The sequence below is a fragment of the Muscardinus avellanarius genome (assembly GCF_963383645.1).
Source record: "Muscardinus avellanarius genome assembly, chromosome: 20".
In the NCBI taxonomy this organism is placed as follows: domain Eukaryota; kingdom Metazoa; phylum Chordata; class Mammalia; order Rodentia; family Gliridae; genus Muscardinus; species Muscardinus avellanarius.
The window spans coordinates 15410777-15438223 of record NC_137806.1 but is presented as its reverse complement, the minus strand read 5'-3'; the positions used below and the strand labels follow the sequence as shown (position 1 = coordinate 15438223).

At 42.0% G+C, this 27447-nt stretch overlaps 1 pseudogene across 1 annotated transcript; it reads right to left on the bottom strand.

Annotated features, from left to right (window-relative positions):
* Positions 1–11223: 11223 nt before the first annotated feature.
* LOC308277814 (very-long-chain (3R)-3-hydroxyacyl-CoA dehydratase 1-like) lies at positions 11224–27304 on the bottom strand (annotated as a pseudogene). The gene is made up of 7 exons: positions 27151–27304; positions 23385–23500; positions 23200–23218; positions 23035–23123; positions 18236–18360; positions 12652–12826; positions 11224–11228 (listed from the first exon to the last, which is right to left on the bottom strand). The product of its transcript is annotated as a very-long-chain (3R)-3-hydroxyacyl-CoA dehydratase 1-like (transcript).
* Positions 27305–27447: the final 143 nt, after the last annotated feature.

Here is a 27447-nt window from a genome sequence, read left to right as displayed (position 1 = left end):
GGATGTATACAAATGAGGATGTATACTAGTTAGTGTATAAATGGATGATGTGCTCCCACATTCTGCTGTTGGAATTCAACTGACAACAGCTTTTTTGGTGTATGATTTAGCAGTATTTACCAAAATTTTAAATATATATTCCCTTTAACAGAATAATTTTACACTTAGTAATCTGTTACATGTATTCAAAGGTATAACATACTTGTGCTTGTTACTTAACCTAAGACTGACCTTACTGGAAAAACTGTTTATTTGTAATAAACATATCTCATTTCATTGTTATCTCATTTCACTGTTATTTTAAAATGAGGTAACTAATATATGGCCTGGTACTAATAAACTTTAAGAGCAATGCTGTACTGATATTACTATTATCATCACCATTTTATTATACCTTTGTGTACCTATAAATTATAAACAAAAATGCCCATCAATGAAGAAATATGTACTATTATTTTGCAGTACTGAGAATTAAACCTAAGGTCTTGTGCATGCTAGCCAAGCACTACTACTAAGCTATATCCCCAGACCAGAAATATGCATCACAAAACTACATGTACTTCCATACACACACACACACACACACACACACACACACACACACACACACACACACACACATTAACCTCCAGGACACTGTGTGAGCAAAATAGTAAAATCATAAATAATGTGTGTAAGTTAATTGCATTTATTCAACCATCTGCATGTGTATGCGTGCGTGTAAAGGGAAAGACAAAGACTGAATGGTATCTTACAGACACTGTTATCAGTGCCCTAAGAATTAGGGTGAAAAACTGACGAGGAACTTAGACTTTTCTACTCGGTTACTGTATTTTGTCCTTTCTCAACAGCCCAAAAATCTTGTACCCACGAAAACCAGTGGACTTTTTGCATATAACCACAGCAGCTGGACCATGTGACTCAAGGACACTCTAACCAATTTAATTGCTTTTCTTCTTGTTTTTTTATGGTGGGAGTACTGTAATGGGGACTGAACCCAGGGGCATTCTACCTCTCAGCTACAGTCCAGCCCTTGGTTTTTGGTTTTGCAATGGGGTCTTGCTAGGTTGCTGAGTCTCACTACTTGCTGATGCTGGTCTCGAACCTGAGACCTTCCTAACTCAGCCTCCCACGTGCTGAGAATACAGGTATATGCTACTTCTATTTAGAATGAAAGAGATGTACATCTATTTTTGTAAATCGGAACTTTGGACAATGAGCTTAAGTTTTTTGGAAAATCATTTTATTGCTAGAGATGGCAGATTAATGAAGCAGTTCTGAACAAAACTATTGCATCCTATTTTGATTAGGGAACTAATTTGAGAAACCCATAAAACTTTCATATTCTTCAATTAATACCACACATGCAAATGATTAACAGTATGCTGACAATGGAATCCTCTAAAGGGTCTCCTGTTGTAGGCAGTCGTCACGTACCCTGGGACTCCTGTGGGTGGATCAAAGCCCTCTCCCTTCTGCTGTAAGCCCTGTGGGGCAGAGGGGCCGGCCGGCTGGAAAAGCTCTCGCCACACTTCTGCCTTATTTGAAAGACTCACAGTGAAAACCATGACCAGCAGGTCACCGTAGATATCCTAAAAGAGACCAACTGACAGGAAGCTCCTTTATACTGTTCTACTACTAAATGAAAATTACAGCCTTCTACTTCTAATTCAAGATATTATAGACAAACTTCCAAACTGATGAAAGTAGAAAAAGAGAGGAAAAGAAATTTTTGCTAAAGCTATTCTCCATAAGTGATGCTACATTCTGCCCAAGAAACACATGGGCTTGGCATTTTGGGTATTTCATTCTGCTATGTAACAGTTGTTATAAAAACATTAAAAGCAATGAGTCTTTATAACCAGTACTACTTCTTGGGTGCTTAATCTGAAGCCTGTGTTACATACTCATGAGCAGCCTCCGTTTGCTCCTCAGATGACTTACTTCAAGATGACTCTGAATGCTCTTTCCCCACTGAATGTAGCTGAGAGGAAATCTATCACCTGTCACCAGAGTCGATAACAGTAATAAACTCCTAAGGTATTGTTAATATCTCAGAGCAAATGAAGTGGACCCACATATGTGCATATATGAAATGTATTGTTCTGTATGTGGTGATGGAAACCCAGCCCAGGGCTCTGCACATGCTAAGCGTGACTTCCAGTACTGGGCTGTACCTCCAGTCCAATCCACATACTTTTTATCCCTAAAGAAATACTTAAGAGCTTTACGTTAACCCATTTCATTCACTAAAAAAATGAGAACTGATACTAAAGCACAGCTTTAAAATTAATGAAAGATTTTGGAGAAAGTGCTATACATACAAGTAATAAAGTTGTAGCTTTAAAAAAAAAATACTTGATGCTCACACATCCACAAAACTTTAAAATAGATGTGCTTATGATTTCTTCCCTCTTCACCCAGAAGATACATAAGCACAATAAATAATCAGGGATTTTCCAGTGCCAAACATGTTTCATGAGAACTGTTAATATACAACCTAACAACTTATAAAATAATGAATATTTTCACAATACTTTTTTCTTTTGCGGTGCTGAGGATGGAACCCAGGGGAATTCTACCTCTGAGTTACACTCCCAGCCCTATTTTTTCTTTTATTTTGAAAAAGGGTCTGAGTTGCAAAGGGCCTAAGTAGCTGAGGCTGTTCACAAGCCATGATCCTCCTGTCTCAGCCTCCTGAATGCTGGGATTATAAGCGTGCACCACCACACCGGCTTCACAATACTTTTTTGAAAAGCCACTTTACAGCCTATGTTCACACCTTTGTTATCTACATGTAACTACTTCATATTACTACAGATGATATCATCTCTACTTCAAAAAATAAATCCAGAATTCTGAACTTTTTAGTTCCGTCTTTGGGGGGTGTGCTCGGGATTCAACCCAGAGGTATTAAATCTTGTTTTGTTTTGTTTTTTTAATTTAGAAACAGGGTCTCGCTAAGTTGCTGAGGCTGGCTTCAAATGTTTTTCTCTTGTCTCAGCCTCTGAAATGTTTAATTTTTTAAAAAATGAGGTAATATATTTTAATTCTGTAAATTCAATTTTATATAAAATACCTAATATATGTTGATGTCAGAAATGGAACAAAAAGTAATGACAGATTTTGGAGAAAATGCTATGCATACAAGTAATAAAGTTGCAGCTTAAAAAATACTTGATGCTCACACATCCACACTGAGTTAAAAACTGTTTTAAGTCTTTTTTTCTTCTTGAATACACTTAACGTAAATTAATCTTTCCATTTCTTCAGTTCTTAAGATTAATTTCTGTTGTAAGGGTTTTAATAAAGCTCAGTTAAAAGTTTAACTCAATAAAACCAGCTTCTGAACACATTAATTTAGCCACAAACCTATTTTAGTCAACTTATGATTAAATTAAAATCATCCAGGCAAGTTATAATTACTTTCTGTCATGCATAGTTCTCAAAAACAGAAGCACATAATTTCTCATGATCTTGAGTATATTCCTCTCTAAAATGTGTGTGTGTGTGTGTGTGTGTGTGTGTGTGTGTGTGTGTGTGTTGGGGGAAGGCTTTCTTTAAAGCAACATTAAAAGTTCTACTCAACACCTTTATACATTCTTTGACTGTCATAATATCTATTATTTCATGTCATTGAATTAAGTAGAACAAAATAAAACCTGGCTGGATTTTACTATTTTTGCCCGTTTCATGCTTAGGTGAGTGAACACGTAGGTCACCTGGCTGAGTTCACTTAGCAGGGCATTCTCCAGTCCCATCCATCTTACTGCAAATGGCAGGATTCCATTCTCGATGGCTGAGTTAAACTCCGCTTTGTACATCTGACGCCCATCACCTATTGACAGACTCCTTGCTGTCCTTGCCTGGCTGCTGTGCCCTGGCTGCGATGTGCAAGCATACGAGAGTGTGCTGGAGTGGTACGGCTGGGTCGACGTTGGCTCCAACCCAATCCTCAGGAGCCTCCACACAGATCTCCATTGTGCTTGTGTTTCTCTTTCCCCACATTCTCTCCAACATTTATTACTTGTATTCTTGGTGATGCCATTCTAACTGGAGTGAGATAAAATTTCAGTGTCATTTTAATTTGCATTTTCCTAGTTGCTAAAGATGTTGAATATTTTTTCATGATTCTTTTGGCCATTTGTATTTTTTTTTTTTTCTGCTTAGTTTACCTATCTACAGACTGGGTTATTTTAGGGGCATTAAGCTTTTTGAGTTCTGGATAAACTTGTACATTATAGAACATATTAAGCAATAAGGTTATAGAAGGCTCAAAACAACTAGAATTTTTGCAAATATCACTATAGACCACTGAAAGTTGGTAGTATCAAAATTTCTCGGTACATGGTTTTCAAATGCCAAAGTCTGCAGGATTAAATTTAAATTTATTTGATTCATGCCCTGACTTGCCTATTAAATGTTACAATGATTGGGAAAATTTTCAAAGAAGATGGAGCTATAGGAAACAAAGTAAAGGAATTTAAGATACTTTTTCTATCTATCTATCTATCTATCTATCTATCTATCTATTTATTTATTTATTTATTTTTGCAGTACTGAGGATGAAACCCAGGAGCATTCTACCTCCCAGCGACACCCCAAGCCCTAGTTCTTTTTATTCTTTATTTTGAAACAGGGTTTCTCTGAGTTGTGAAGGGCCTCACTAAGTGGCTGAGGCTGTCCACGAACCGAGATCCTCCAGTCTCCACCTCCCAAATGCTGGGATTACAAACATGTGCCACCATGCCTGGCCCAAATACTTTTTCTTCTTAAATTCAAACTACTATTTAGCATTTTATTTTCTACACAAAATAGTTTATAACAAATTGACTATGGAAGAAAACAAACTAAAGTTTAGATATAGTTTGAGTATATATTAACATAGGTCACAAAGAAATTAATGTTTTCACTTTTATTAAAGTCAATCACAATTCCTACTTCAAGATATTCCACAGTGAGGAAAAAGGCATTACAGCTGTTTAGGGGGAGTACAAATTGAATTAATGAAAGGTTTTGAAATATGATTTAAAATACTTTTCACAAGAAAGGCATTTAGTAAAATATGAAAATTCTTATATAGCATGTTACCAAAGGGGGAAACTCCCTGAAATTTTCTTCCACATAAAAACTGAAAACTGACCAACAGTATAAGAATAGAACAAACAGTATTATTGGAGAATTAGTAACCTAATGCGTACTGCTCATCACATTCAGCTGCAGAGAAAGCATTAAAATGTAAAGCTGGGCATGGTGGCGCACGCTTTCCCAGCATCTGAGAGGCTGAGACATAAGGATCACGGTCGCGGCCAGCCTCAACTACTTAGTGAATCCCTTTGCAACACAACTGAGACCCTGTTTCAAAATAAAGAATAAAAAACAGGACTGGGAGTGTCACTCGAAGGTAAAGTACCCTGGATTCCATCCCTGGTACCATAAGAAAAAAAAAAAGTAACATAAAAAAAGAAATAGCACCACTGAAAAAAAAATAAAGTTATAGCTTATAAAACAATTCTGTACTCCAAATTTTAAACGAAAAAAAATCAGTAAAGCAGACAAAACACACATAACTAAGCAGTTTTGAAAAGTGGTTCTATCCCTAATATTACCAAAAAATATATACATATACATAAGTATTTCCAATTGTGACATCTACTTAAATATTTCATACTGTTACTTTACATCAAAATTCTTACCATAGAAGCATATGTTTATACTTTACTTTCAAATATTGTTATTAATCATAAATGTTACCATATGACTTAAAAATAGAATGTGGGTCCCAATACATTCTTAGTAAGTTATAATTTTATATTTACTTTCAATTACAAATATCATATAAATGTCACAGGAAGCCAATATATATTAAATTATTAAAACTAATTTATAAATATTGATTTTAAAAGCCTTGAGTATGTTACAAAAAATTTGTAAAATTAACATAAGTTTCTTTCCAGGTGATATACCCAATTATTTTCTAAGTGATCAATACCTACTCAGGAGTTGATAATATTTACAGTTCTTGTAAAAAGAGACTTGGCACAATATGAAGACAAATGTTAGCAAACACCATGTGTCTCAAGTTATATTAAGAAACAGTACAATCCACAGTATTTCATGAAGTTTTTTATTCTTGTTATTAAAACTTGGACTCGAATAATCCCAGAAAAAGCACCTTGTTTGCAGGGACCATTTTAACCATCTTTTCTATCATCACCTCTCCATGAAGCACCTTTCTTCTTTGACGTAACGTATGAAAACAGAGCTGCAGAAACAATTGAAAAAAGAAAACAAAAAAATAAGCTAGTGCTTTAGATTATTTATGGTTAAAACTGTTAAACGTGGCAAAATTTTAGAGTACGTACATTATATATCATTGCTAACTCAGTAATATGTATGGCGTGTGGGGTAAGAGTACTAATGGAGGCCCATATACTGTAAGTCTAAACATACAGTAGTAGCACATGCCTATAGTCCCAGCACACGGGAGGCTGAGGTAGGAGGATCACAAGTTCAAAGCCAGCCTCAGCAACTGAGACTCTCAGCACCCTGGCAATTTGCCTCAAACAGAAAATAAAAAGGGTTGGGGTGAAGCTTAGAGACAGAATGCCACAGGGTTCAATCCCTAGTACCAGAATATATATATATATATATATATATATATATATATATATATATATATGTATGTATGTATGTGTGTGTGTGTGTGTGTGTGTGTGTACAGACCTTTATACTTTAATGTAATGCAATAAATTGTTGTACTCCTTTAAATAATTAATAAACTTGTCTGAAACTGCCCCTCCTCTCTGTTCCATTTGCTGTATCCTGTGTACATGTGTGTGATATCCCAGCACAATCATCCACACTTCACCCATGCCCCTCACAAAAGTGCTGCCTGGTGGGCCGAACTGCGAGTAGCACGCCAGACCCTGGAGAAACCAGGCCCAGTAAGATGCTGGGTTCTGGGCGGGGGTCGCGCGCGGGACACGCCAGATGGGGCCCAGGTCGCCGGACTCTGGGCCCCGGGCTGAACTGCGAGTAGCACGCCAGACCCCTGGAGAAACCGGGCCCAGAACAGAAAAAGATAAAGAAAAATATCGGAGAGGAGATAAGAAAGATGTTATGGATGCCAGGACACTGGAGATGCAGACACAACTTATCTAAATGCACTGGAACTTATGGAAAAATTCGCCGTGAAAGAGGACTGCTATTTCTCTATATTGTTAAGAATCTCAGACATCACATTTAAGGAGAGAGTTTGGCGGAGACCAAGGAGAAATGCGGTGTTGAAAGAGTTCTCCGCGATGGTGGTAGAGACTTGTATTCAGGAGAAGCAGAAACCGGATCTTACCAACTTTATTTTTTTGGAGAAATTACACCAAATGTCGAATGCTACCATCACGCATGCTTAGGAACACTGGACAACATTCAGAGTGGAAAAAGAGCCTGGGAAGGATTTGAAACGGTGGAGGCAGTGGCAATGCCTGTGGCCAATACTCAGGGAAGGCAGAGATCTGATACATTACACCTGGAACCTTTGAAATAATAACCACAGAGACAGTGATCGGAACCTGCTGAGGAATTAGGCGGGCGCCGGGGCCAGTGGCCGACATCGGAGCTTGCTGTGAGGCAAGGCCACTACTGAGGCCTCCGTGGCCGAGATTGGAACCTGCAGAGGGGTTAGACCGATGCTGGGGCCAGCGAAGCCGGCATTGGAGCCTGCCATGAGGCAAGGCTTATGCTAGGGCCTCCGAGGTCGGGTCCGGAACTTGCTGAGGGGTTGGGCCGGTGCTGGGGCCAGCGAGGCCGGAATCGGAGCTTGCCGTGAGGCAAGGCCGGTACTCGGGCCTCCGAGGCCAGGATAAGAGCCTGCCAAGGGGTTAGGCCGGTGCTGGGGCCAGCGAGGCCGGCATCGGAGCCTGCCTTGAGGCATGACCAGTGCTGGGGCCTCCAAGGCCGGGATCGGAGCCTGCCGAGGGGTTAGGCCGGTGCTGGGGCCAGCGAGGCCGGCATCGGAGCCTGCCTTGAGGCAAGGCCGGTACTGAGGCCTCCGAGGCCAGGATAAGAGCCTGCCGAGGGGTTAGGCCGGTGCTGGGGCCAGCGAGGCCGGCATTGGAGCCTGCCGTGAGGCATGACCAGTGCTGGGGCCTCCAAGGCCGGGATCGGAGCCTGCCGAGGGGTTAGGCCGGTGCTGGGGCCAGCAAGGCCGGCACCGGAGCCTGCCATTAGGCAAGGCTGGTACTGGGGCCTCCGAGCCCGGGATTGGAACCTGCCGAGGGTTGAGGCCGATGCTGGGCCAGCGAGGCCGGCATCGGAGCCTGCCGTGAGGCAAGGCTGGTACTGGGGCTTCCGAGGCCAGGATAACAACCTGCCGAAGGGCTAGACCAGTGCTGGGGCCAGCAAGGCCGGCATCGGAGCCTGCCGTGAGGCGAGGCCAGCATCGGAGCCTGCCATGAGACATGGCCAGTGCTGGGGCCTCCTAACCCGGGAACGGAACCTGCCGAGGGGTTAGGCCGGTGCTGGGGCCAGCGAGGCCGGCACCGGAGCCTGCCATGAGGCAAGGCTGGTACTGAGGCCTCCGAGCCCGGGATTGGAGCCTGCCGAGGGGTGAGGCCGATGCTGGGGCCAGCAAGGCCAGCATTGGAGCCTGCCGTGAGGCAAGGCCACTCCTGCGGCCTCCAAGGCCAGGACCGAAGCCAGCTTAGGGGTTAGACCAGTGCAGGGGCCAGCGAGACTAGACCTGGGGCCTCCCATGAGGCAAGGCTGCTGCTTGAGCCAGCGAGGTCTGGATCAGTCCACTGAGTAGCCAGGCCACTACTGGGACCATCAAGAGTAGGATCGGTACTTGCAACGCAGCATGCACAGAGAAATATCGCAGAAAATATAAATCAGACGCTTCTCTTAATCAGCAATAACTAGGAAGAAAAGGGCAACAGGAAGAGGTTGAGCTATAGAAAGGGCCCTATAGTGAAGCAACTAATGTGACCAATCAGAGGGTATGTAATACTGGAGGACGGAGCCTCTTTAAAACGCAGGAGGTACATAAACAAATGTATCAAAGTAAATCACCAAGGAAGCGTGCGATGGAGGGAGGGGGAGGGAATGGGATGGGGGCTGAAGGAGGGCTAATTGGATGATGTGTGCTTGTGTATCCTCTCAAGTCTTGTACTCCAATGTGATTGATATATGACTACAATGCACCAATTTAAAAAATAAATTAATAAAAAAAAAAAGTGCTGCCTGGTGACTGTAGAGGTGCACGTGCTGGTGAGTGGTCAGCGCGCAGGACAATGGCCAGGGAAGAGGCCTACAAGCACTCAGCACCATCTGGACAACAAATGCGTGGTCTCGGGCTTCCATACTATGATGTAGAAGGGGATGTGGTGACCAGCGACTGAGCAGAGCAGGCCCCTCCATAGGGCCCAGAACAGGTGCTCCTTGAAGCTGTGCTATACATAACGTACACACATGTACGTGGACCAGGTCAGCTGGGCAAATGATCACCTGCTCAAATTTGGAGAATATTCTGGGTTCATATGAAACAATGCTTTAAATAACTGTATAAATGCTAGTGGATAAACAAATTAACATTAGGTATAAACAATAAAAAAGAAAAATATCTCAAAAAAATAAACAGAATAACTAAACTCATAAGCTTAACTCATAAAACAAGCTTTAAATATCTTCCCGGGACAACTTTGGGTAGAAACATATTTTTAAAGCTCTACTCAAAACACTTAAAAAATGTATAAGAGATTTTTTTAAATGTAGGTACTTGAGCCGGGCGTGGTAGTGCACGCTTGTAATCCCAGCACTTGGGAGGCTGAGACAGAAGGACTGTGCAAGTTCAAAGCCAGCCTCAGCTACTGAGTGAGGCTCTCAGCAACTTAGTGAGACTGTTTCCAAATAATGTATAAAATAGGTCTGGGAGGATAGCTCGGAGGTAGAAAAGCCCCTGGGTTCCACCCCTAGTATCACCCCCCCCCCAAAAAAAGTAAGTACTTCTGATCTGAATAAATATAATCATCAATATAATACCTGATGGCCTAAATATATTCAGGTCATATATACTTGAAGTTAATTGAGCAATTACTGTTGATCTGTTGATACTTTTTTTTTTAGCGGTTAGAGATTGAACACAAGAAACATTCTACCTCTGAGCTACACCTCCAGCCCTATTTTTTATTCGTGTGTGTGTGTGTGTGTGTGTGTGTGTGTGCGCGCGCGCGCGTGGTGCTGGGGATTGAACCCAGGGGCATTCTACCTCTGAGCTATATTCCCAGCCTGTTTTTTAATTTTGACAGGGTCTCACTAAGTTGGGGAAGGCCTAAGTAGCTGAGGCTGGCTGTGAACCTGCAATCCTCATCTCTCAGCCTCCTAAGTATTGGGATTACAAGCATGCAACACCATGCCCGGCTTATTGTTTATTTTGAAACACGGTCCCACTAAGCTGTGGAGGGCCTCACTAAGTAGCTGAGGCTGGCTGCGAACCTGCAATCCTCTTCTCTCATCCTTCCAAGTACTGGGATAACAAGCGTGCGCCACCATGCTTGGCTTACATGAACTTCTTACAACTCACCTCACTGGCAGTACCTCACTGGTGGTCAAACCCATGCCTTTCACTGAACTATGCAGGACTTTACAGAAGTATCTACAGTGAGCCAGGCATGGTGGTGCATACCTGTAATCCTAGTACTTGGTAGGCTGAGACAGAAGGATTGCAGGTTTGATGACAGCCTCAGCTACTTAATGAGATCCTGTTTTAAAAAAAATAGAGCTGGAGTATAGCTCAGAGGTAGAATACTCTTAGATTTAATCCCCATTCCCCTCCACAAAGTTGCTGGCTTGAAGCTTCCAACCATGATCCTCTGGAGCCTGGGTTTCTGTGGAGGTCTCTGTGGTCACTGGCAGACAGGAGCCCAATGCCTGCGTCTGTAACTAAACGACAGACGTCTAGGCAATACTGTGATCATGGGCAGCTGTCCGTGAAGGGCATGGATGAAGTTTGGATACTGCACTGGGATCGCCACACACATGCGCACACGGGCCCTCGCAGGCAGGACCAGGAGAGAATGGAGAGAAGGGGCACCGTGGGCTTGTCTTCCTGTGCTCAGGTGGTATTTCAGAGAGCTGACAAGTTACAAAGTCAGGGGTATGACAAGTAATGCAGAGTAGCTGTCTCAGCACTCCTGAACTGGCCTGCATGAGACATCTGATACAGCGTCAGGCTGAAACGACAGATGACAAAGGGGGAACCACTTTCTGACCACTGAGTCCGTTTTGATTCTAGAAGCGATTCAGGCTGGAAACCTCAAAGCCTGGCCAAGTTTTATGTGCCGGTTCAGAGGAAATACTTTCAATGTAGATTTAAGATTCTATAAACTTCCCTCATTTCTTTTCTCCCCCAGTGACATTAGAGTCTCTAATTTTATTGAGAAGAATAGTAACAAGCTTTCTTTTCTCTCATATTTCCTGCTAGTGAAGTAGCAAAATTCCTCCTGAAAACAGATCACAATTTTTTGTCTGTGTGTGTGTGTGGAAATAGTATTGAACCCTGGGGCATTCTGCCTCTGAGCTACACCCCCAGCCCTATTTTTTATTCTTTATTTTGAAACAGGGTCTCACTGAGTTGCAAAGGGCCTAAGTAGCTGAACCTAGCCACAAACCGTGATCGCCCTGTGTCAGTCTCCCAAAAGCTGGGATTACAAGCATGCACCACCATGCCTGGCGTCGCTAGTTGTTTTTTTTTTTTTTGGTGGTACTGGGGTTCCTGGAAACCCTTTTCCGGGCTACACTCCCAGACCTATTTTACATTTTTTTATTTGGAAACAGGGTCTCTTAAGCTAGCGAGGCTGACTTTGAACCTGCGCGATCCTCCTGTCTCCGCCTCCCAACCGTGGGGATTACAAGCATGCGCCACCACGCCCGGCCGGCGTCGCTATTTTTAAATGAGTATAACTCTTGAAAAACATTAGTGAAGAGGCAAGATTATCCAAAATGTTTTAAGAAAAGCACCTTTACTATTTTCCAGTACATAGAGCAACACAAAGAAGACTAAGTCGTACTCCTCAACCAGGCACGGTGGGGAGGCTGACACGGGAGGACGGCACTCGAGGCCAGCCTCAGCAAGTAGTGAGGCTCATCAACCTAGTGAGACCCTGTTTCAAAATTAAAATAAAATAGGACAGGGGTGCAGCTCAGAGTCATGGAATGCCCGGGGTTCAACACTCAGTACCAGCCCCCAAAAAGTACTTCTAGATGCTTTTCCAGGTATGCCTAATGAATAAATACACATGACCTAAAATTTTCTTGAATAGGATGTTTATATCCAGATAAATAACCCCAAATGTTTATCAACAACATACTTTTTCAAATGATTTTTCTCCTGCTTTAAAACACTAAGCTTATTTTAAATGATTTTGAGAAGGTGATCACTGTGAACAATTCACTCACTTCTATCTCACAGTGACTCCTCTGACTCGCTCCTCCTCGGCTCTTCTATGAATTAATGTGGTGTCAAATAGAAGGTTTAATGTATTTTGAGCAATTATTATAAACTATTTCTTCTTTCTTATTATACTGGCTTATTATATCTTTCCAAAGCCTTGAATATTATATGTTAAATCAAAGTACCAGTAAATGTATACTTACATGGTATATATGAGGCCATGGTTATAAGAAGAAAATAATAGTAGTCAAAAGAGACATTGTATTTGTTAGGAAGTCTTATTGAAAACATTCCTGTTTTCTTCACATATGGCAAGGCAGCGTATATTGTCAGAAGTTCACCAGCAACTCCAACAGGATATAAGATGACAAATTATATCTGGAGATGTAAAAATGCCAGAGAATTATTTTTACAGAATAATTACTGGATTTTACAATGTGATTCTTTCTATACTACTGCACTTAAACTTAGAAATTCTCCTACAATTAACCTCATATAAGAAGGTTCCATGCCCAGTATCACAATTAACCTCACATGCGAAGGTTAATTTTGGCCGGCGGTGGTGGCGCACGCTTGCAAGTCCAGTACCCGGGAGGCTGAGGCAGGAGGACCGCAGTTCTCGGCCGGCCTCGGCAGCTGAGCGAGGCCCTCGGCCATTTCGTGAGACCTTGTTCAAAATAAAAAAGCGTGTGCTGGGCGTGGAGGCACGTGCTTGTAATTCTAGCATTTGAGACGGAAGGATCGCAGTTTCAGGGCAGCCTCAGCTACTTAGGCCCTTTGCAACTCAGTGAGACCCTGTTTCAAAATAAAGAATAAAAAAAATAGGGCTGGGGGTGTCGCTCAGAGGAAGAATGTCCCTGGGCTCCAGCAGCCCCAGCACCGCAAAAAAATAAATAAATAATAATAATAATGATAAAAGAATAAAATAAGGCTGAAGGTACAGCTTGGGTTCCATCGCAGTATAAAGAAGCAGGCTGACTTCCTGCCTGAGTCACCCGTCCGTTCGCACCCTCTTGTTCGTTGCCGTTGCTGGACTGACTTGGCGCCGTCCGCCTCGCCGCGCCCCTCAGCCCTTCTTAGTTTTTACTTTGAACAAAGTCTCATTAAATTGCTGAGGACCTTGCTAAGCTGCTGAGGCCGGCCTCAAACTGCAGTCCTCCTACCTCAGCCTCCCAAATACTGGACTTATTGGCATGTGCCATCACACCTTGCTAGAATCTAAACAGAATGTTGCCTTACTTTACTATACTGAACTTCTTCCTTTATTAATCTGTGTTTTAGTTAATCACTTTGTTGGTGAGAAGAAATATCTATAAAGTCAAATCTGTGACTGAAGAAGCTCGGAGACAAAACCACCAATTCCCACATGCCACAGACTTAAGGGAACAGGAGATGGGGAAAGGCCAGAATTATTTGCCAAGACAGATTAAAAGTAGAAGAGAGAAATAATCCCTCTCTCATGCCCTGGTTATACCCTGACCTTCTTACCAGTCTTACAGTTTTCTGTGCATCATTTAAATAACTGAACATTTTATATTCCCTTATCAAAAAAATGCCCAAACTGGGCCGGGCGTGGTGGCGCACACTTGTCATCCCCACTCTTGGGAGGCGGAGACGGAGGATCGCGCAGGTTCAAAGCCAGCCGCGCTGGCTTAAGAGACCCTGTTTCCAAATAAAAAGTATAAAATAGGTCTGGGAGTGTAGCCCGGAGGTAGAAGGGCTTCCAGGAACCCCAGTACCACCAAAAAAAAAAAAAAAAAAAGCCCAAACTGATTAAGTTTTTCTGTTTCACTTTATATGCTTTAAAATTATTTTTGGTAGCATTGTTCTTTAATAGTTAAAAAAAATCATCATCACATCTAGAATAAACTAGTTCTAAGCCTTAAAGACAGTAAAAAATATATAATAAAATGGGGGGAAAGTACATCATGTATTTGACTTTAGTTGCACTTTATTTATTTATTTATTTATTACAGTACTGGGGATTGAACTCAGGGACATTCTATCTCCAAGTTGCACTTTAAAAAAAAATGATGTCACATTTTAAATTCTGAGGAAAGTGTGGGAGATTTAACTACCTGTAGATTACATTTAAAAAAATGATGCTTCCTGGAAGATTCCCAAATATTACCTAAAGTTATTTTTTAAGGGAATGAACATTTGAAATTAAAATAGAAGTCAACATGAAAACATAATCCAGCATACAATTATCTGTTGTGGGGACTTTCCCCGAAACACCTTGGGCACATAAATAAGCCACAGTGTGTTCAAATCGTGACAGACCACGTTTATAAATAAGGAGCCATTTCTAAGCTGAAGCTTTACCTGGAAACAAGTAAAACTGCTGAACTTAAGCTATGACTCCGATTATCTGTGAGGTCGGCAAATACACTCAGTTGGGAGCTTTACGAGCTATGATGATGACTAACGGACAAGTACCTAACACCGCATTTCAAAGTTGGAAGATTTTGTACGACACTAAGGCCATTAACAAATGCTTTCTAAACAGAAAACTTAAACACACAATGGCAAAGTTTTGTCCTTTTCCAGAAATTCAAGGCATGCAAATCCACTGCAAAAGGCAGAGACATAAAGCATTAAAGGGTAAGGTGGCTCACCTAGGGAAATGCACAACCCACTCCGTTAACTTCTTCAAATACAGCGGATGAAAGAGCATGTGCCGTGAGTTAGATTTTTTAAAGGTCCCAGAGGACCAAAAGACTATCATACAAAATGGTACAGCTGTGCGTTCTACGATTAAGTCCAGCGCTGCTCAAAACTGCCAATTTTTGAGCTGGGCACACTGGTAATCTCAGCATATGGGCTGAGACAGGAGGACCCTGGTTCGAGGACAGCCTCAGCTACTTAGTGAGGTTCTTTGCAACTCAGTGAGACACTGTTTCAAAACAGGGCTGAGGGTGTAGCTCAGAGGTGAATGCCCTTGGGGTCTATCTCCAGTAGCAGGAAAAAATAAAACTGCCAAAAAGCCCCAATCATTAAAAGTAAATATATTTTCACATACAATAGGAATGAAACCAACCAAGCACATGTATATTGGTAGAGCAATCTTTTATGACAATGTATTAAAGATCAAATTATAATTCTAAAGCATCTTATTATATGCAAAGTGGTCATGATGTCTATGAAAGAGCCGGAATGTTTCTAAAAATCTGAGATTATAACACAACAGTGATTATCCTTATGTAGAAAGATTATAAGTAACTTCAAAGTTTTTTCCTTCTTTTACTTACATATTCTAACTTATTATATTTCAACATGAATTACACATGAGTTTCAAGAAAGGAGTAATCACTTAAGAGGTAAATGTTAGGTTTTTAATATATGAGCATCTAAAACAAGTCTAAAACTAGCTACAAATTAAGAATGTGGCCAGGTGTAGTGGGCATGAATATAACTGCAGTACTTAGGAGGCTGAGACAGGAGGATCACAAGTTGAAGGCCAGCCTCAGCAATTTAGTGAAGCCCTCGGTAACTTAGCAAGACACTGTTTTAAAATTAAAAAGTGGGGGGCTGGAAGTATAGCTCAGAGGTAGAATGACCTTGGTTTCAATCTCCAGTACCCCCCCACACACACGGAATTAAGAATAGGTTAATATGAATATCAGAGTTTGAAAAAACAACAGAGCCTGGTGCAGTAATATATGGTTTTAATTCCAGTACCTGGCAGGCTGAGACAGGAGAATGGTAGGTTTGATACCAGCCTCGGCAACTTAAAAAACATAAAAAGCTTTTAAGAATGAAAATATTTCTACCCTTTTTATACTACATTTAGGGAATGGATGCACGAATATCCCATTTATCACACAACTATTAAATTTTACTTATTTATTTTGGTATTGGGTATTATTTGAACCAAGGGACATTTTACCTCTAAGCTATACCCTCAGCCCTACTTTTTCTTTTTTTTTTTTTTTGGTGGGTCTGGAGATGGAACCCAGAGGCGTTCAACCTCTGAGCTAAACCCCCTGCTCTATTTTTTATTCTTTATTTTGAAACAGGGTCTGAGTTGCAGAGGGCCTAAGTAGCTGAGGATGTCTGCGAACCATGATCCTCCATCTCAGCCTCCCAAATGCTGGGTATTACAAGCATGCGCCACAACACCGCCCCCCCCCCTTTTTTTTTGTCTAAGTTGTGGAGAACCTCACTTCTTGCTGAGGCTGTCCTCAAAACTACAATCCTCCTCTTTCAGCCTCCCCAGTATTGGGGTTACAAGCATACATCACCATACCCAGTTTATAACTATTAGGTTTTTTTTTTTTTTTAATACTAGGGATTGAACTTGGGAGCGTTCTATCTCTAAGCTACACTAGCCCTGTTTGTTTTTTTTTTTTAATTTTGAAATATGGCCTCACTAAGTTCCTGAGGCTGTCCTCCAACCTGCAATCTTCCTATCTCAGCCTCCCCAGTACTGGGATGACAAGCACACATCACTATGTCTGGCTTACAACTATTGAATTTTTAAATGTTTTGTCTGCTTCTTGAGAGGACAAACTGCATGTTTGGTTTTGTATGCACCTGTATCTCAGGTGTGTACCATATGTGTTTATGATAACATAAACACAAGAAAAATAGAATGAACAACTCTCTGCCGGTTTGTGCTTGCTCTCCAAAGAGCAGCTTTGTCTTTAAAATAACTATAAAATATCAGTTTTCCTCAAAGAATTCAAACTTTAAAACATCTTTTGTTTTAAAAACTACTGTTTCTGATGCTGGATGTGGTGGCACACTCTTGTAATTGCAGCACTTGGGAGGCTGACAGGAGGGTACAGGTTCGAAGCCAGCCTCAGCTGCTGAGTGAGGCTCTCAACAACTTAGTGGGACCCTGTTTCCCTGTTTCCAAATGAAATATAAAAAATAGGTCTGGGAGTATCGCCCAGAGGTAGAAAAGACCCTGGGTTTCACCCCCAGTCCCACAAAATAAAATAAAATAAAATAAAAACTATTGTTTTTGGATAGATATATTTGAAACCCTTGGTTTGGTCCAAATTCCAAATAATACAATTTTAAGTGTAATTTTTTAAAATGTCTATGTCTACTACTTATAACAAAAAAAGTTGTTTATACAAGAAACTAAGAATTGTGGGTCCTATAATAAATATTAAAATAATTTAAATCAATCAAAAAAAATATTACATTTTTGGCATTTTTGGTTACAGCCTCAGCAATGTAGTGAGACTTTCAGCAACCTAGCAAGATTTTGTTTCAAAAACCAAAAAACAAAGAAGGGCTGGAGGTCTATCTTGGAGGTAGAATGCCTCTGGGTTCAATCCCCAGTATGGAAGGAGAAGGAAGAAAGGGTGCTTTAAAGAAAAATAATCATATTCTGAGGTTACATAAGAATATGTTTAGCCGGGTGTGATGGTGCATGCTTACAATCCTAGCGCTTGGGAGACTGAGACAGAAGGATCGCAGCTTTGGCAACTTAGTGTTTCCAAATAAATAAAATCAGGCTGGAGATGTAGCTCAGAGGTAGAGTGCACTTGGGTTCAATCCCCAATGCCGGGTGTGTGTGTGTGTGTGTGTGTGTGTGTGTGTGTGTGTGTGTGTGTTTGCCTTGTATTCACTTCACACAAAATATCATTTTATACTTTAACACAATTCACCTCATCATCAAGTCAAACTTCTAGAACACAAGTTATAACACTGCTAATACCAAAGGCAACAGCGTCCTTGCGTCATGGAGCCACGGCATGAGTTTCATTCTCTGGCGTTAGCGCGGCACACAAATGAGCATGCACAGGACAGCGAGACTACACGGCAGGATACCACCACCTGGCCCATTTGATGAAGTACGGCAAGTGGTCGAGGAGGCTGAATGTGTAGGAGTAGCGAGTGAGCTCAGTCGCCGTCCACGAGACCAGGAAAAGCACCACGCTCTCCTCGTTCTGGATCTGCAGAAGTACACAGAAACCCAGTGTCGTTCAACCCGATTCGTCCGCCAAGGAGATGCATCGTCATCCTCTTAATTACTTCTTTATTGTCTCATCAGAGTGGACTGATCAGGTTAAGCAAAGGCGATAGAGAACCGAAAGCAGTCACCATGACTTCTTTAGTTACAGACAGGGCACTTGAGCAGGTGCCGTGCACAGGAACGGCCGACTGTTCCCTGATTTCCCTCCCCCACAACTGCCCATCAGCCCTTGAAAGCGGAGTAGAACCTGACCCGCACCTTTCCCTTAGTCACCCAACCACACAGATACTAATTCTGTCAGCGCCCACTCTTCGTCCTGATTATTACTATTTTAGTTCAGTGCCCTTATAACTTCTTATCCAGACGACTGTAACCATCTCCTGAACTGTTTCTCTCCTTGTCCTTACAGATGAAAGTTTTCTCAAAACAAATTGGAATCAGCCTTCCGTGTGTGTATAAAACTAGGCACTGAACCCAGGGGTATTCTACCTTTCTACCTTTGAGCTACATCCCCAGCTCTATTTTGTGTGTGTGTGTGTGTGTGTGTGTGTTTTGAAAGTCTCACTAGGTTGCTGAGTCTTGCTCCATTGCTAAGGCTGTCCTCAAACCTGTGAAAATCTGTAGTCCCCTTGTCTTGGCCTCCCTCCTAAATACTGGGATTACGATGTGTGCCAACTCACCTGGCTACTCTTACAACTTAAAAGCTTTACTGCTCCCCTGTGGCCCAACAGACTAAAAAGATGAATCCTAACATCTGAGCACGATATTCCAGGTTCCTTACAATTTGAGTTAAAAAAACCTCCACAACCACTCAACCCCTCAGACTCAGAGACACGTCTGTGTTGCTCTAGACTGTGCTCTGGACGTGCCTGTGCACTCGCTCTTCCTTCTAGTTGCCACGTCACTCCGTGTGGCTCCCCACTGACAATCCTTCCCATCCTTTTGGATCTAGCTGGAAACGCCCCGGCCTCTCCTCTCGCCCAAGTCGTTCCTCACTTACCTTCCTTGTTCTCGCCATACTTTGTTCACATTCGTATTATAACGCCTAGCAATTTGTACTAACCTTTCCTGGCTAACCCGTGTAGACACGTCAGTGCTCAGCTCTGCTGTGGAGAAGCCTCCCTTCACTCCCTGGAGCAGACTGGGGCCCAGGATATACTGCAGTGCAAACTGTGCTCTTGTTCCAAAGCACTTAACACTAATAAAATTAAATAAACATTTGTGTGACTACTTATTTAGCCTCTCAATTACAGGCTGCTTGGGGTGGGAACCATATTTGTGTTAACAGCCACGTCTCCAGCAGTGTTGGGCATAGAACAGCTGCAGTTAGTACCTGTGGCATGAGAATACCTGTGTGACGGCCCCGCCCCACTTCCCCACAGCCAGGACTGCCACAGCTGGGACTGCCTTACTCATTTTCGTAAATCTAGAATTTACACTGTTAGGAATAGAGAAGGTTTCGATACACATTGCCTGATTTCATTAAGGAACAGCTGATAGGTACCAATAGGAAACTATTGTTGGAGAAAAAGAAATGGTGATATTAAGGGAGAGATCATCTGGAGGACAGAGACGGATCCTTTTCCTCCTTGGATTCTGCCATTCTCTAGCATCTCTTTTCCTTTTTTCTCTGTAGCTAATGTTGGCTTCTTTTTCTTTCTTCTCCCTAATTCTTCAGATTCTCTTGGTGGCCCTAGCTCAACTATTATATTCATTCACTGCTTGGTACAATCTCTCTTTTATTCTGTTGTGTTTTACTATTGCTTTTCTACTAGTAAGCAATCTTCACTAATACAAAGGAAGGCTCTCCATGTTGGGTGTGCACACTGCTATCAGTATGGCGCTCCATGGTAAGAGACTGAATGGATCAAGCAGGTTGAATGAAAGACACCAGTCAAGAGGTATAAAGCAGAGAGGGGTAAAGGGCATAAGGTCTGTGATCTGCCCCACAGAGAGGAGACCAGTGCAGCTAAGAGGAAGCGGGCAGGAAGCCAGGTGTCGCTTCCAAAGCACACAGGAGACAAGGAAGGCATCTGTAGAATAAAAAGGAGGCCAGAGATCTGTCCTCAAGTAGACAGCAGACTACAAAGGCTGTCAAGGTCAGAGGGCTGAGCTGGGAGATGTTTCTGTCACAGGTTTAAAATGCCCAGTATCCTGATTAGCATCATGCCTCCATAAATAATATGTTGATTTCCCCCAATGATATGCTGATTTTCCCCTAAGTTTCTCAACCCTAACTTACTTTTTTTGTTACTTTTTTTTTCAGTATTGGGGATTGAAACCTGGGACATTCTACCACCAAGCTACAACCCCAGCTCTATTTTATTTTGAAACGGGGTCTCACTAACTGGTAGAGGCTGGCGCGAACCTGCAATCCTCCTGCCTTGCCTCCCAAGTACTGGGATTACAAGCATGTGCCACCATGCCAGCTCACTAACTCATTTTTGATCAATAAATTTTTACAAATAGTTTTCTTTTTATACTTTTATTGGTATATTGTACTTTGTATATCATAATGAGGTTCATAGTGATATATGTACATACACTCGGTATGCTTCCTTAATTGATATATATTATATATATTTACAGTGTGCAACATGGTGTTTTAAAACAGGTATGCATTTGGAAAGGCTAAATCAAGACGATCAATGTATATTATTTAACAAGCTTATCATTTATTTGTGGTAAGAACTCTTAAAATCTACTCTTGTGAGCCGGGTGTGGTGGTGTACACTTGAAGTACGTGGGAGGCTTGAGACAGGAGGATAGCAGTTTTGCGGCCAGCCTCAGCTACTTAGAAAGGCTCTCCACAATTTAGTGTGACCCTGTTTCAAAATAAAGAATAAAAAATAGGACTGGGAGCCCAGCGTGGTGGCACACTCTTGTAATCCCAGCATTTGGGAGGCTAAGACCAGAGGATCGCAGTTCACCTCAGCTACTTAGTGAGGCCCCTCCACAACTTAGTGAGACCCTGTTTCAAAATAAAGAATAAAAAGTAACAGGGCAAGGGGTGTAGCTCAGAGGTCAAATGTCCCTGGGTTCCATCCCCAGACCCACACAAATAAATAAATAAATAAATAAATAAATAAATAAATAAATAGGGCTGGGGAATGGAGCTGAATGTCCCTGGTTCAACCCCTAGTACCACACACACACACACACACACACACACACACACACACACAATCTACCCTTGTTAACAATTTTAAGTATACAATACCTTTTTATTAACTATATTATTATGTTATGCAATAGATCTCTTGAACTTATTTCTCCTGTCTTTTTTTTTTGCAGGTCTGGGGATGGAACCCAGGGACATTTAACCTCCAAGCTACACTCGTTTTTATTCTTTGTTTTGAAACCGGGTCTCACTGAGTTGCAGAGGGCCTCACTAAGTAGCTGAGGCTGCCTGCAAACTGTGATCCTCTGGTCTCAACCTCCTGAATTCTGGGAATTCAAGTGTGCACCACCACGCCCGGTTTCTCCTGTCTTAACAGAGATTTGTATTGATCTTTTGGTTTAAAATATTTCACTTTTAATATTTTTTTCAGACCTACAAGACCTTGGTTTCTGTCTGTTGCTATAATACTCAATGCAGCCGGATGTGGTGGCACACACTTGTAATCTCAGTGCTTGGGAAGCGGAGACAAGACATAGGTTCAAAGCCAGCCCCAGCTACTTAGTGAGGCTCTCAACAACTCACTGAGACCCTGTTTATATAAAGTATAAAACAGGTCTGGGAGTATAGCCCGGAGGTATAAAAGGCCCAGGGTTCCCACCCCCAGTACCACACACACACAAAAAAAAGAACAATACTCAATGCTAAATGAAGAAAAATTGTTTATCTTGACAATTTCAATTTCATATTAAAAGGTAACTTTGATATAAAAGGAACTTCAATAGAAAATTTCCAGTTAAGTTATTTGGCAGAAGACTAATGTTCATTTTATTTTATTTTATTTTTTTGGTGGTACTGGGGGTGGAACCCAGAGGCTTTCTACCTCCGGGCTATAGTCCCAGACCCACTTTATATTTTATTTGGAAACAGGGTCTCACTAAGTTGCTGAGAGCCTCACTCAGTAGCTGAGGCTGGCTTCGAACCTGTGCCATCCTCCTGTTTAAGCCTCCCAAGTGCGGGGATTAAAAGCACGCGCCACCACATCCGGCCTAATGTTCATTTTAAAAGCCGCAAAACAACAAAGAGTACGTTATGGATATAAAATGCTAATACTTCTCTTCTGCTTGTTTCAAAGTTGCTCTACTATAACACTAAGTAAGTGTTGTGTGAAACTTAAATTCAAATCCAGCTCTTTCTTGCCTAATTATTGTCTCCTGAAATACACCAATGCTAATGATTTCCCTTCCTTCCTTCCTTTCCTTTTTTTTTTTTTTTTGTAGTACTGAGGATGGAATCCAGTATCTCCGAGCTATACCTCCAGCCCTAGTTTTTATATTTTGAAACAGTGTCTCAGTGAGTTGTAAAAGGCCTCACTAAGTAGCTGAGGCCGTCTGCAAACTGCTATCCTCCTGTCTCAGCCTCCCAAATGCAGGGATTACAAGTGTGTGCCACCACACCCGGCACGTTAATGATTTAAATTCCTATAGATGCAAGCCCTTCTGCAGGCTCCCGTGGACAGTGGTCTGCCTCACTCACCGGCTTTATGCTATGCGTGACGAGCCACACCATGAAGATTCTGGAACTCACTTGGACTCCGGCCACAAGCAGAGAAGTAGGCACGATTCCTTGAAGGAAAAACAAGTCACCGATTGCCCTGAAGGCAGTTTACAATAAAAAGACAAAATTAAGGCAAAAACTCACCAATTAAACAGTGGACTATCTGTAAGCAAATTAAAAAAAATCACAAGTCAGTGCTATGAAACATAAAATAGCCCTGTCAACATCCACAGGTGGTACATAAGTAATGAAATAAAACAGACATTGCTCCACAAAAACATTTTCAAATAAATATGGCAACATAGAAAAATAACATGATGAAAACTTACCTCAAGCAGTGCAAATGTCTGGAAAAACTTAAGAGTCTTCTGAATACTTTGATATAAACCTCTGTATGTTCCTTTTTCCATAGAAGCGCACCATGGCCAAAGCTAGAACCAACCACCTAGAGAAAACAAACGTACTTTATAAAGTTTTATCAAAATAAACAACACTGCAGCTGGGTGTGGTGGTGCACAACTGTAATCTCAGTACTTGGTGAGGCCCTCCACAACCTAGGAGACCCTGTTTCAAAATAAAAAATACAACAGGGCTGGAGTGTAGCTTGGGGGTTGAAAGCCTCTGAGTTCAAACCCCAGTAACACAAATAATAATAGTAGTAATTCCACTATGTCTGCTCAAGGCCTCATTATTCACAATGGCTAAAGGTGAAAGTAGCCCAAGTGTCCGTCAATACTGAATGGAAAAACAAACTATACAATGTAATAGTATTCAGATTTAAAAAATTCAGACAGATGCCATATTAAAGACATTAGGAAAGTGAAATAGTATATATTTTCATAAAATACATATTTGTATACACACATAATTTTGATAGCGTCTTACCTCATGACGCATTTATTTAATTATTAAATGCTTTTGGATAATCTTATTTTGGGTATATAAAACTAATTTCTTTAGTCTTTTTGTTGCTGAAATAAAGTAATATGCTGGACAGTGTTTTGTCCTTGTTGGTTTCAATACCATTTGTCATTTTTTGTGTGTGGGTTTTAAAAACTACAATAATAAACTAAGAACAAAATAGAGCATACATACAACTATATAAACAGTATCATTTCCTTTCAGGAAATTCAGTGTGTTTTTTTATTGTGGTAAACACAGAACTCTTACTATCTTAGTCCTTTAAAAATGTACAGTTCAAATGCATGAAGTACATCCACACTGCTGTGAAAGCACTCTTTCTGATGAGACAGCTGTCATCCAGAGACACTAAATGATTGGCCTGACCGTAAGCTGACGAGCGAGGCTGATGTTCCTAAGCCTCAGCTTTACTAGGGTCAATGCATACTTTCATCTTCTGAGATAGCCAATACCGAATTAGTGCCAGCCTGATCCCAGAGTGCTAACATGGACGTTTCGGGTACCTTCCAAGCCTAAATGTTATGGTTTCAATATCCTCAATTCCAAGTTCCTGTGCTTCTTATAAAAGAAAAGGCTTAATAAGCTTTATAAACTTAGTAAGTTCTCATTCACGTTTTCCATACACTTGTATTTAGGTGAACTCAAATCAAACATTTATAAAAGATAAATCTGAGAGGTAATTATTAACCTACCAAAGAATTCATCAAAAGCTTAATTATTTTTTGTTTGCGGTACTGGGGATTGAACACAGGGGCATTCTACCTCAGAGTTACAGCCCCAGCCCTATTTTTATTATTTTTTATTTTGAAACAGGGTCTCACTAAGTTGCAGAGGGCCTCACTAAGTAGCTGAAGTTGGCCGCGAACCTCCTGTCTCAGCCTCCCAAGTACTGGGATTAAAAATGTGCACCACTACACCTGGCTAAAGTATTAATTTAAATGGCAAGTGTTCTACATTTTTGAATAGCATTGTACAAAAAAATTCATGCATTATGACAATTTTTACTATTGTTCCATAGGTGGCAGTATTGTACCAACTAGAATAGTAATGAGTATCCCAATCACCACACTGTTCAAAAATAAATCAGCACACTCTAAGGAACCATTTATTTTAACTTCTCTGTTTTTCAGTAAATAAGGCCTGCGTCTAATCTAAACCAGTCAAAGCTCACTTCCTATACCCACCATCAAAAGTGACAAGCCATGCTTGTAGTCATAGTACTTGGGAGGCTGAGACAGGAGGATCGTGTGAGTTTGAAGCCAGCCTCAGCTTCTTAGTAAGGCTTTCAGCAATTTAGTGAGACCCTGTTTCCAAATAAAATATAAAAATAGGTCTGGGAATGTAGCCTGGAGTTGGAAGGCCCCTGGGTTTCATCCCAAGTACCATAAAAATAAAAAAAAAGTGACAGTAGCTAACTTTGTATTCCCTTCATCGACTAAGTTTGTAATTTTAATAAATTTAACCAAAAAAAATCCAAAAGCAATGGGAATTCCTGCCATTAGTAACTGTTTCCTGGAATGTTCAATTTGTTGAGCCATAATACAAGTTTCCTTAATTGTCTCAATTTTTAAAAATCCTGATTGAAATAGGTCATGTCCTATAGTCATTAAGTCTTTCTACAGGTTTTCCCTTCCTCTTTTCCTTTCTCCATCCTTCCTTCCCTCTTTTTCTTTTGCAATTTGTCTGCTGAACTATGGCTAGTCTTGTAGTTACTCTCAGTCTGAATTTTGCTAAAACTGAAACAGATGTGCATATACAGATGTGGCCATGAATGTTCGTTCACATCTTTATTTGTAACTGCCCCAAATGTCCACCAAAAGACAAATGGATAAGCAAACTGGGGTAGGTCCATACATGTAATCTATCCTCCTCAGCAAAAACTGAACCTAAAAGTTACAGCCAGTACGTACTGTTCTGGAAACTGAACGTGGATTCCTTGTTCTATTAAGTCAGCCAAGTATACCGTAAACACAGATATATTTTTGTGAGAAGTGTGATTTTATTTATTTACTTTTGTGGTACTGCGGATGGAACCCAGGGGCATTCTACCTCTGAGCTACACCCCTAGCCCTATTTTTTTATTCTTTATTTTGAAACAGGGTCTCACTGTTTCAAAATAAAGGGCCTAAGTAGCTGAGGCTGTCCTTGAACCATGACCCTCCTGTCTCAACCTCCCAAATGCTGGAATTACACACATGCCACCACGCCTGGCTAGGAGTGTAATTTTAAATCAACCACTGGAGACAGAAATTAATATTTGTAAACATCTACTGTGCATCAAACATCCTACTAAGAACGTCATAGCTAGGATCTCTTTATTCTTTGTAACAATCCAGCGAAATAATTGTGTTATTCCATGTTTACAGACAGGGAACTAAAGGTCAGAGAGGTTCACTTGTCCAAGGTTTTCCAGCTAAAAAGGTGTAAAACAAAACCTTTAATCAATACCTCCCTGTACTGCTGACAAATTAAAATCCAAACATGTCAGCAAAGTATCTGCGGCCCTGTGTAACGGCTCAAGCTGCCTGCCCTCCTTCATTTCTCACTCTGCACGTCATAGCCCTACCCTAACTCCTCCTGTTCCCCATCCATGTCTATAAGTCCTACTTACCGTTCAAAGCTTAGTTTAAATGCGGATACCCTTCACAAAGCTTTCTCTGACTCTTCCTCCTCTGACACCTCCGTTGCACAATGAACTCATGGTGTATTTTTATGAACTGTCCAGTATAGTAAGCAAAGTAAGTAACAGATACTCAACACCACACTCAAGTCTTTGTCAGTAGATCCTGCAGCGAGTGTAAAATATTAAGTATTTCTTCTTTTACATAGGTTAGTAATACTCCGTGTGATATTGGGAAAATCACTTTTCAGAAGGCAATGTAATTTAGCAACAGAAAATCATTCTCCCAACAAGTTTTGCGGAGTTGACACGGCCACTTTGCCAGCTCTTTGGGGAGGGCAGACCTTGTGTCACGCTAACCTGTGAGTCACAGAGAGCCAGGAATCGAGGGAGCCGCAGTGCCGGCGGGCCGCCCAGGGCTGCGCTCGACCCCGCTCCGCTGGGCGGCTCTAGCCAGAGGCTCAGGCCGCGCCGCGCGGGAAGAGTCGCGGGGGTGCGGCTCCGAGGCCGCCGAGGCCCCGCGTCCAGCCCGGCCCGCCGCCCCGCGCACGTACCCCGCCGTCATGGCGCTGTTGTACAGGGCGAGCCAGGCGGTGGCCAGCAAGCCGGGCGCCTCCGCGGGCCCGGGGCCTCCCGCTCCTCGCCGGCCTCCGCCGCGCCGCCGCTGCCGCCGCTGCCGCCGCCCTCCTCGCTGGACGCCATGGTGGACGCGCTCGGGCGACCGGGCCGGAGAGGCGGGGCGCGTGAGGGCCCAGCCGGGAGCCGCGCCGCGGGGAGGGCGGGCCCGCCGCACGCCCCGCCCCCTGCGACGCACGCCCCGCCCCCAGCGACGCAGATCCCGCTACAGCAAC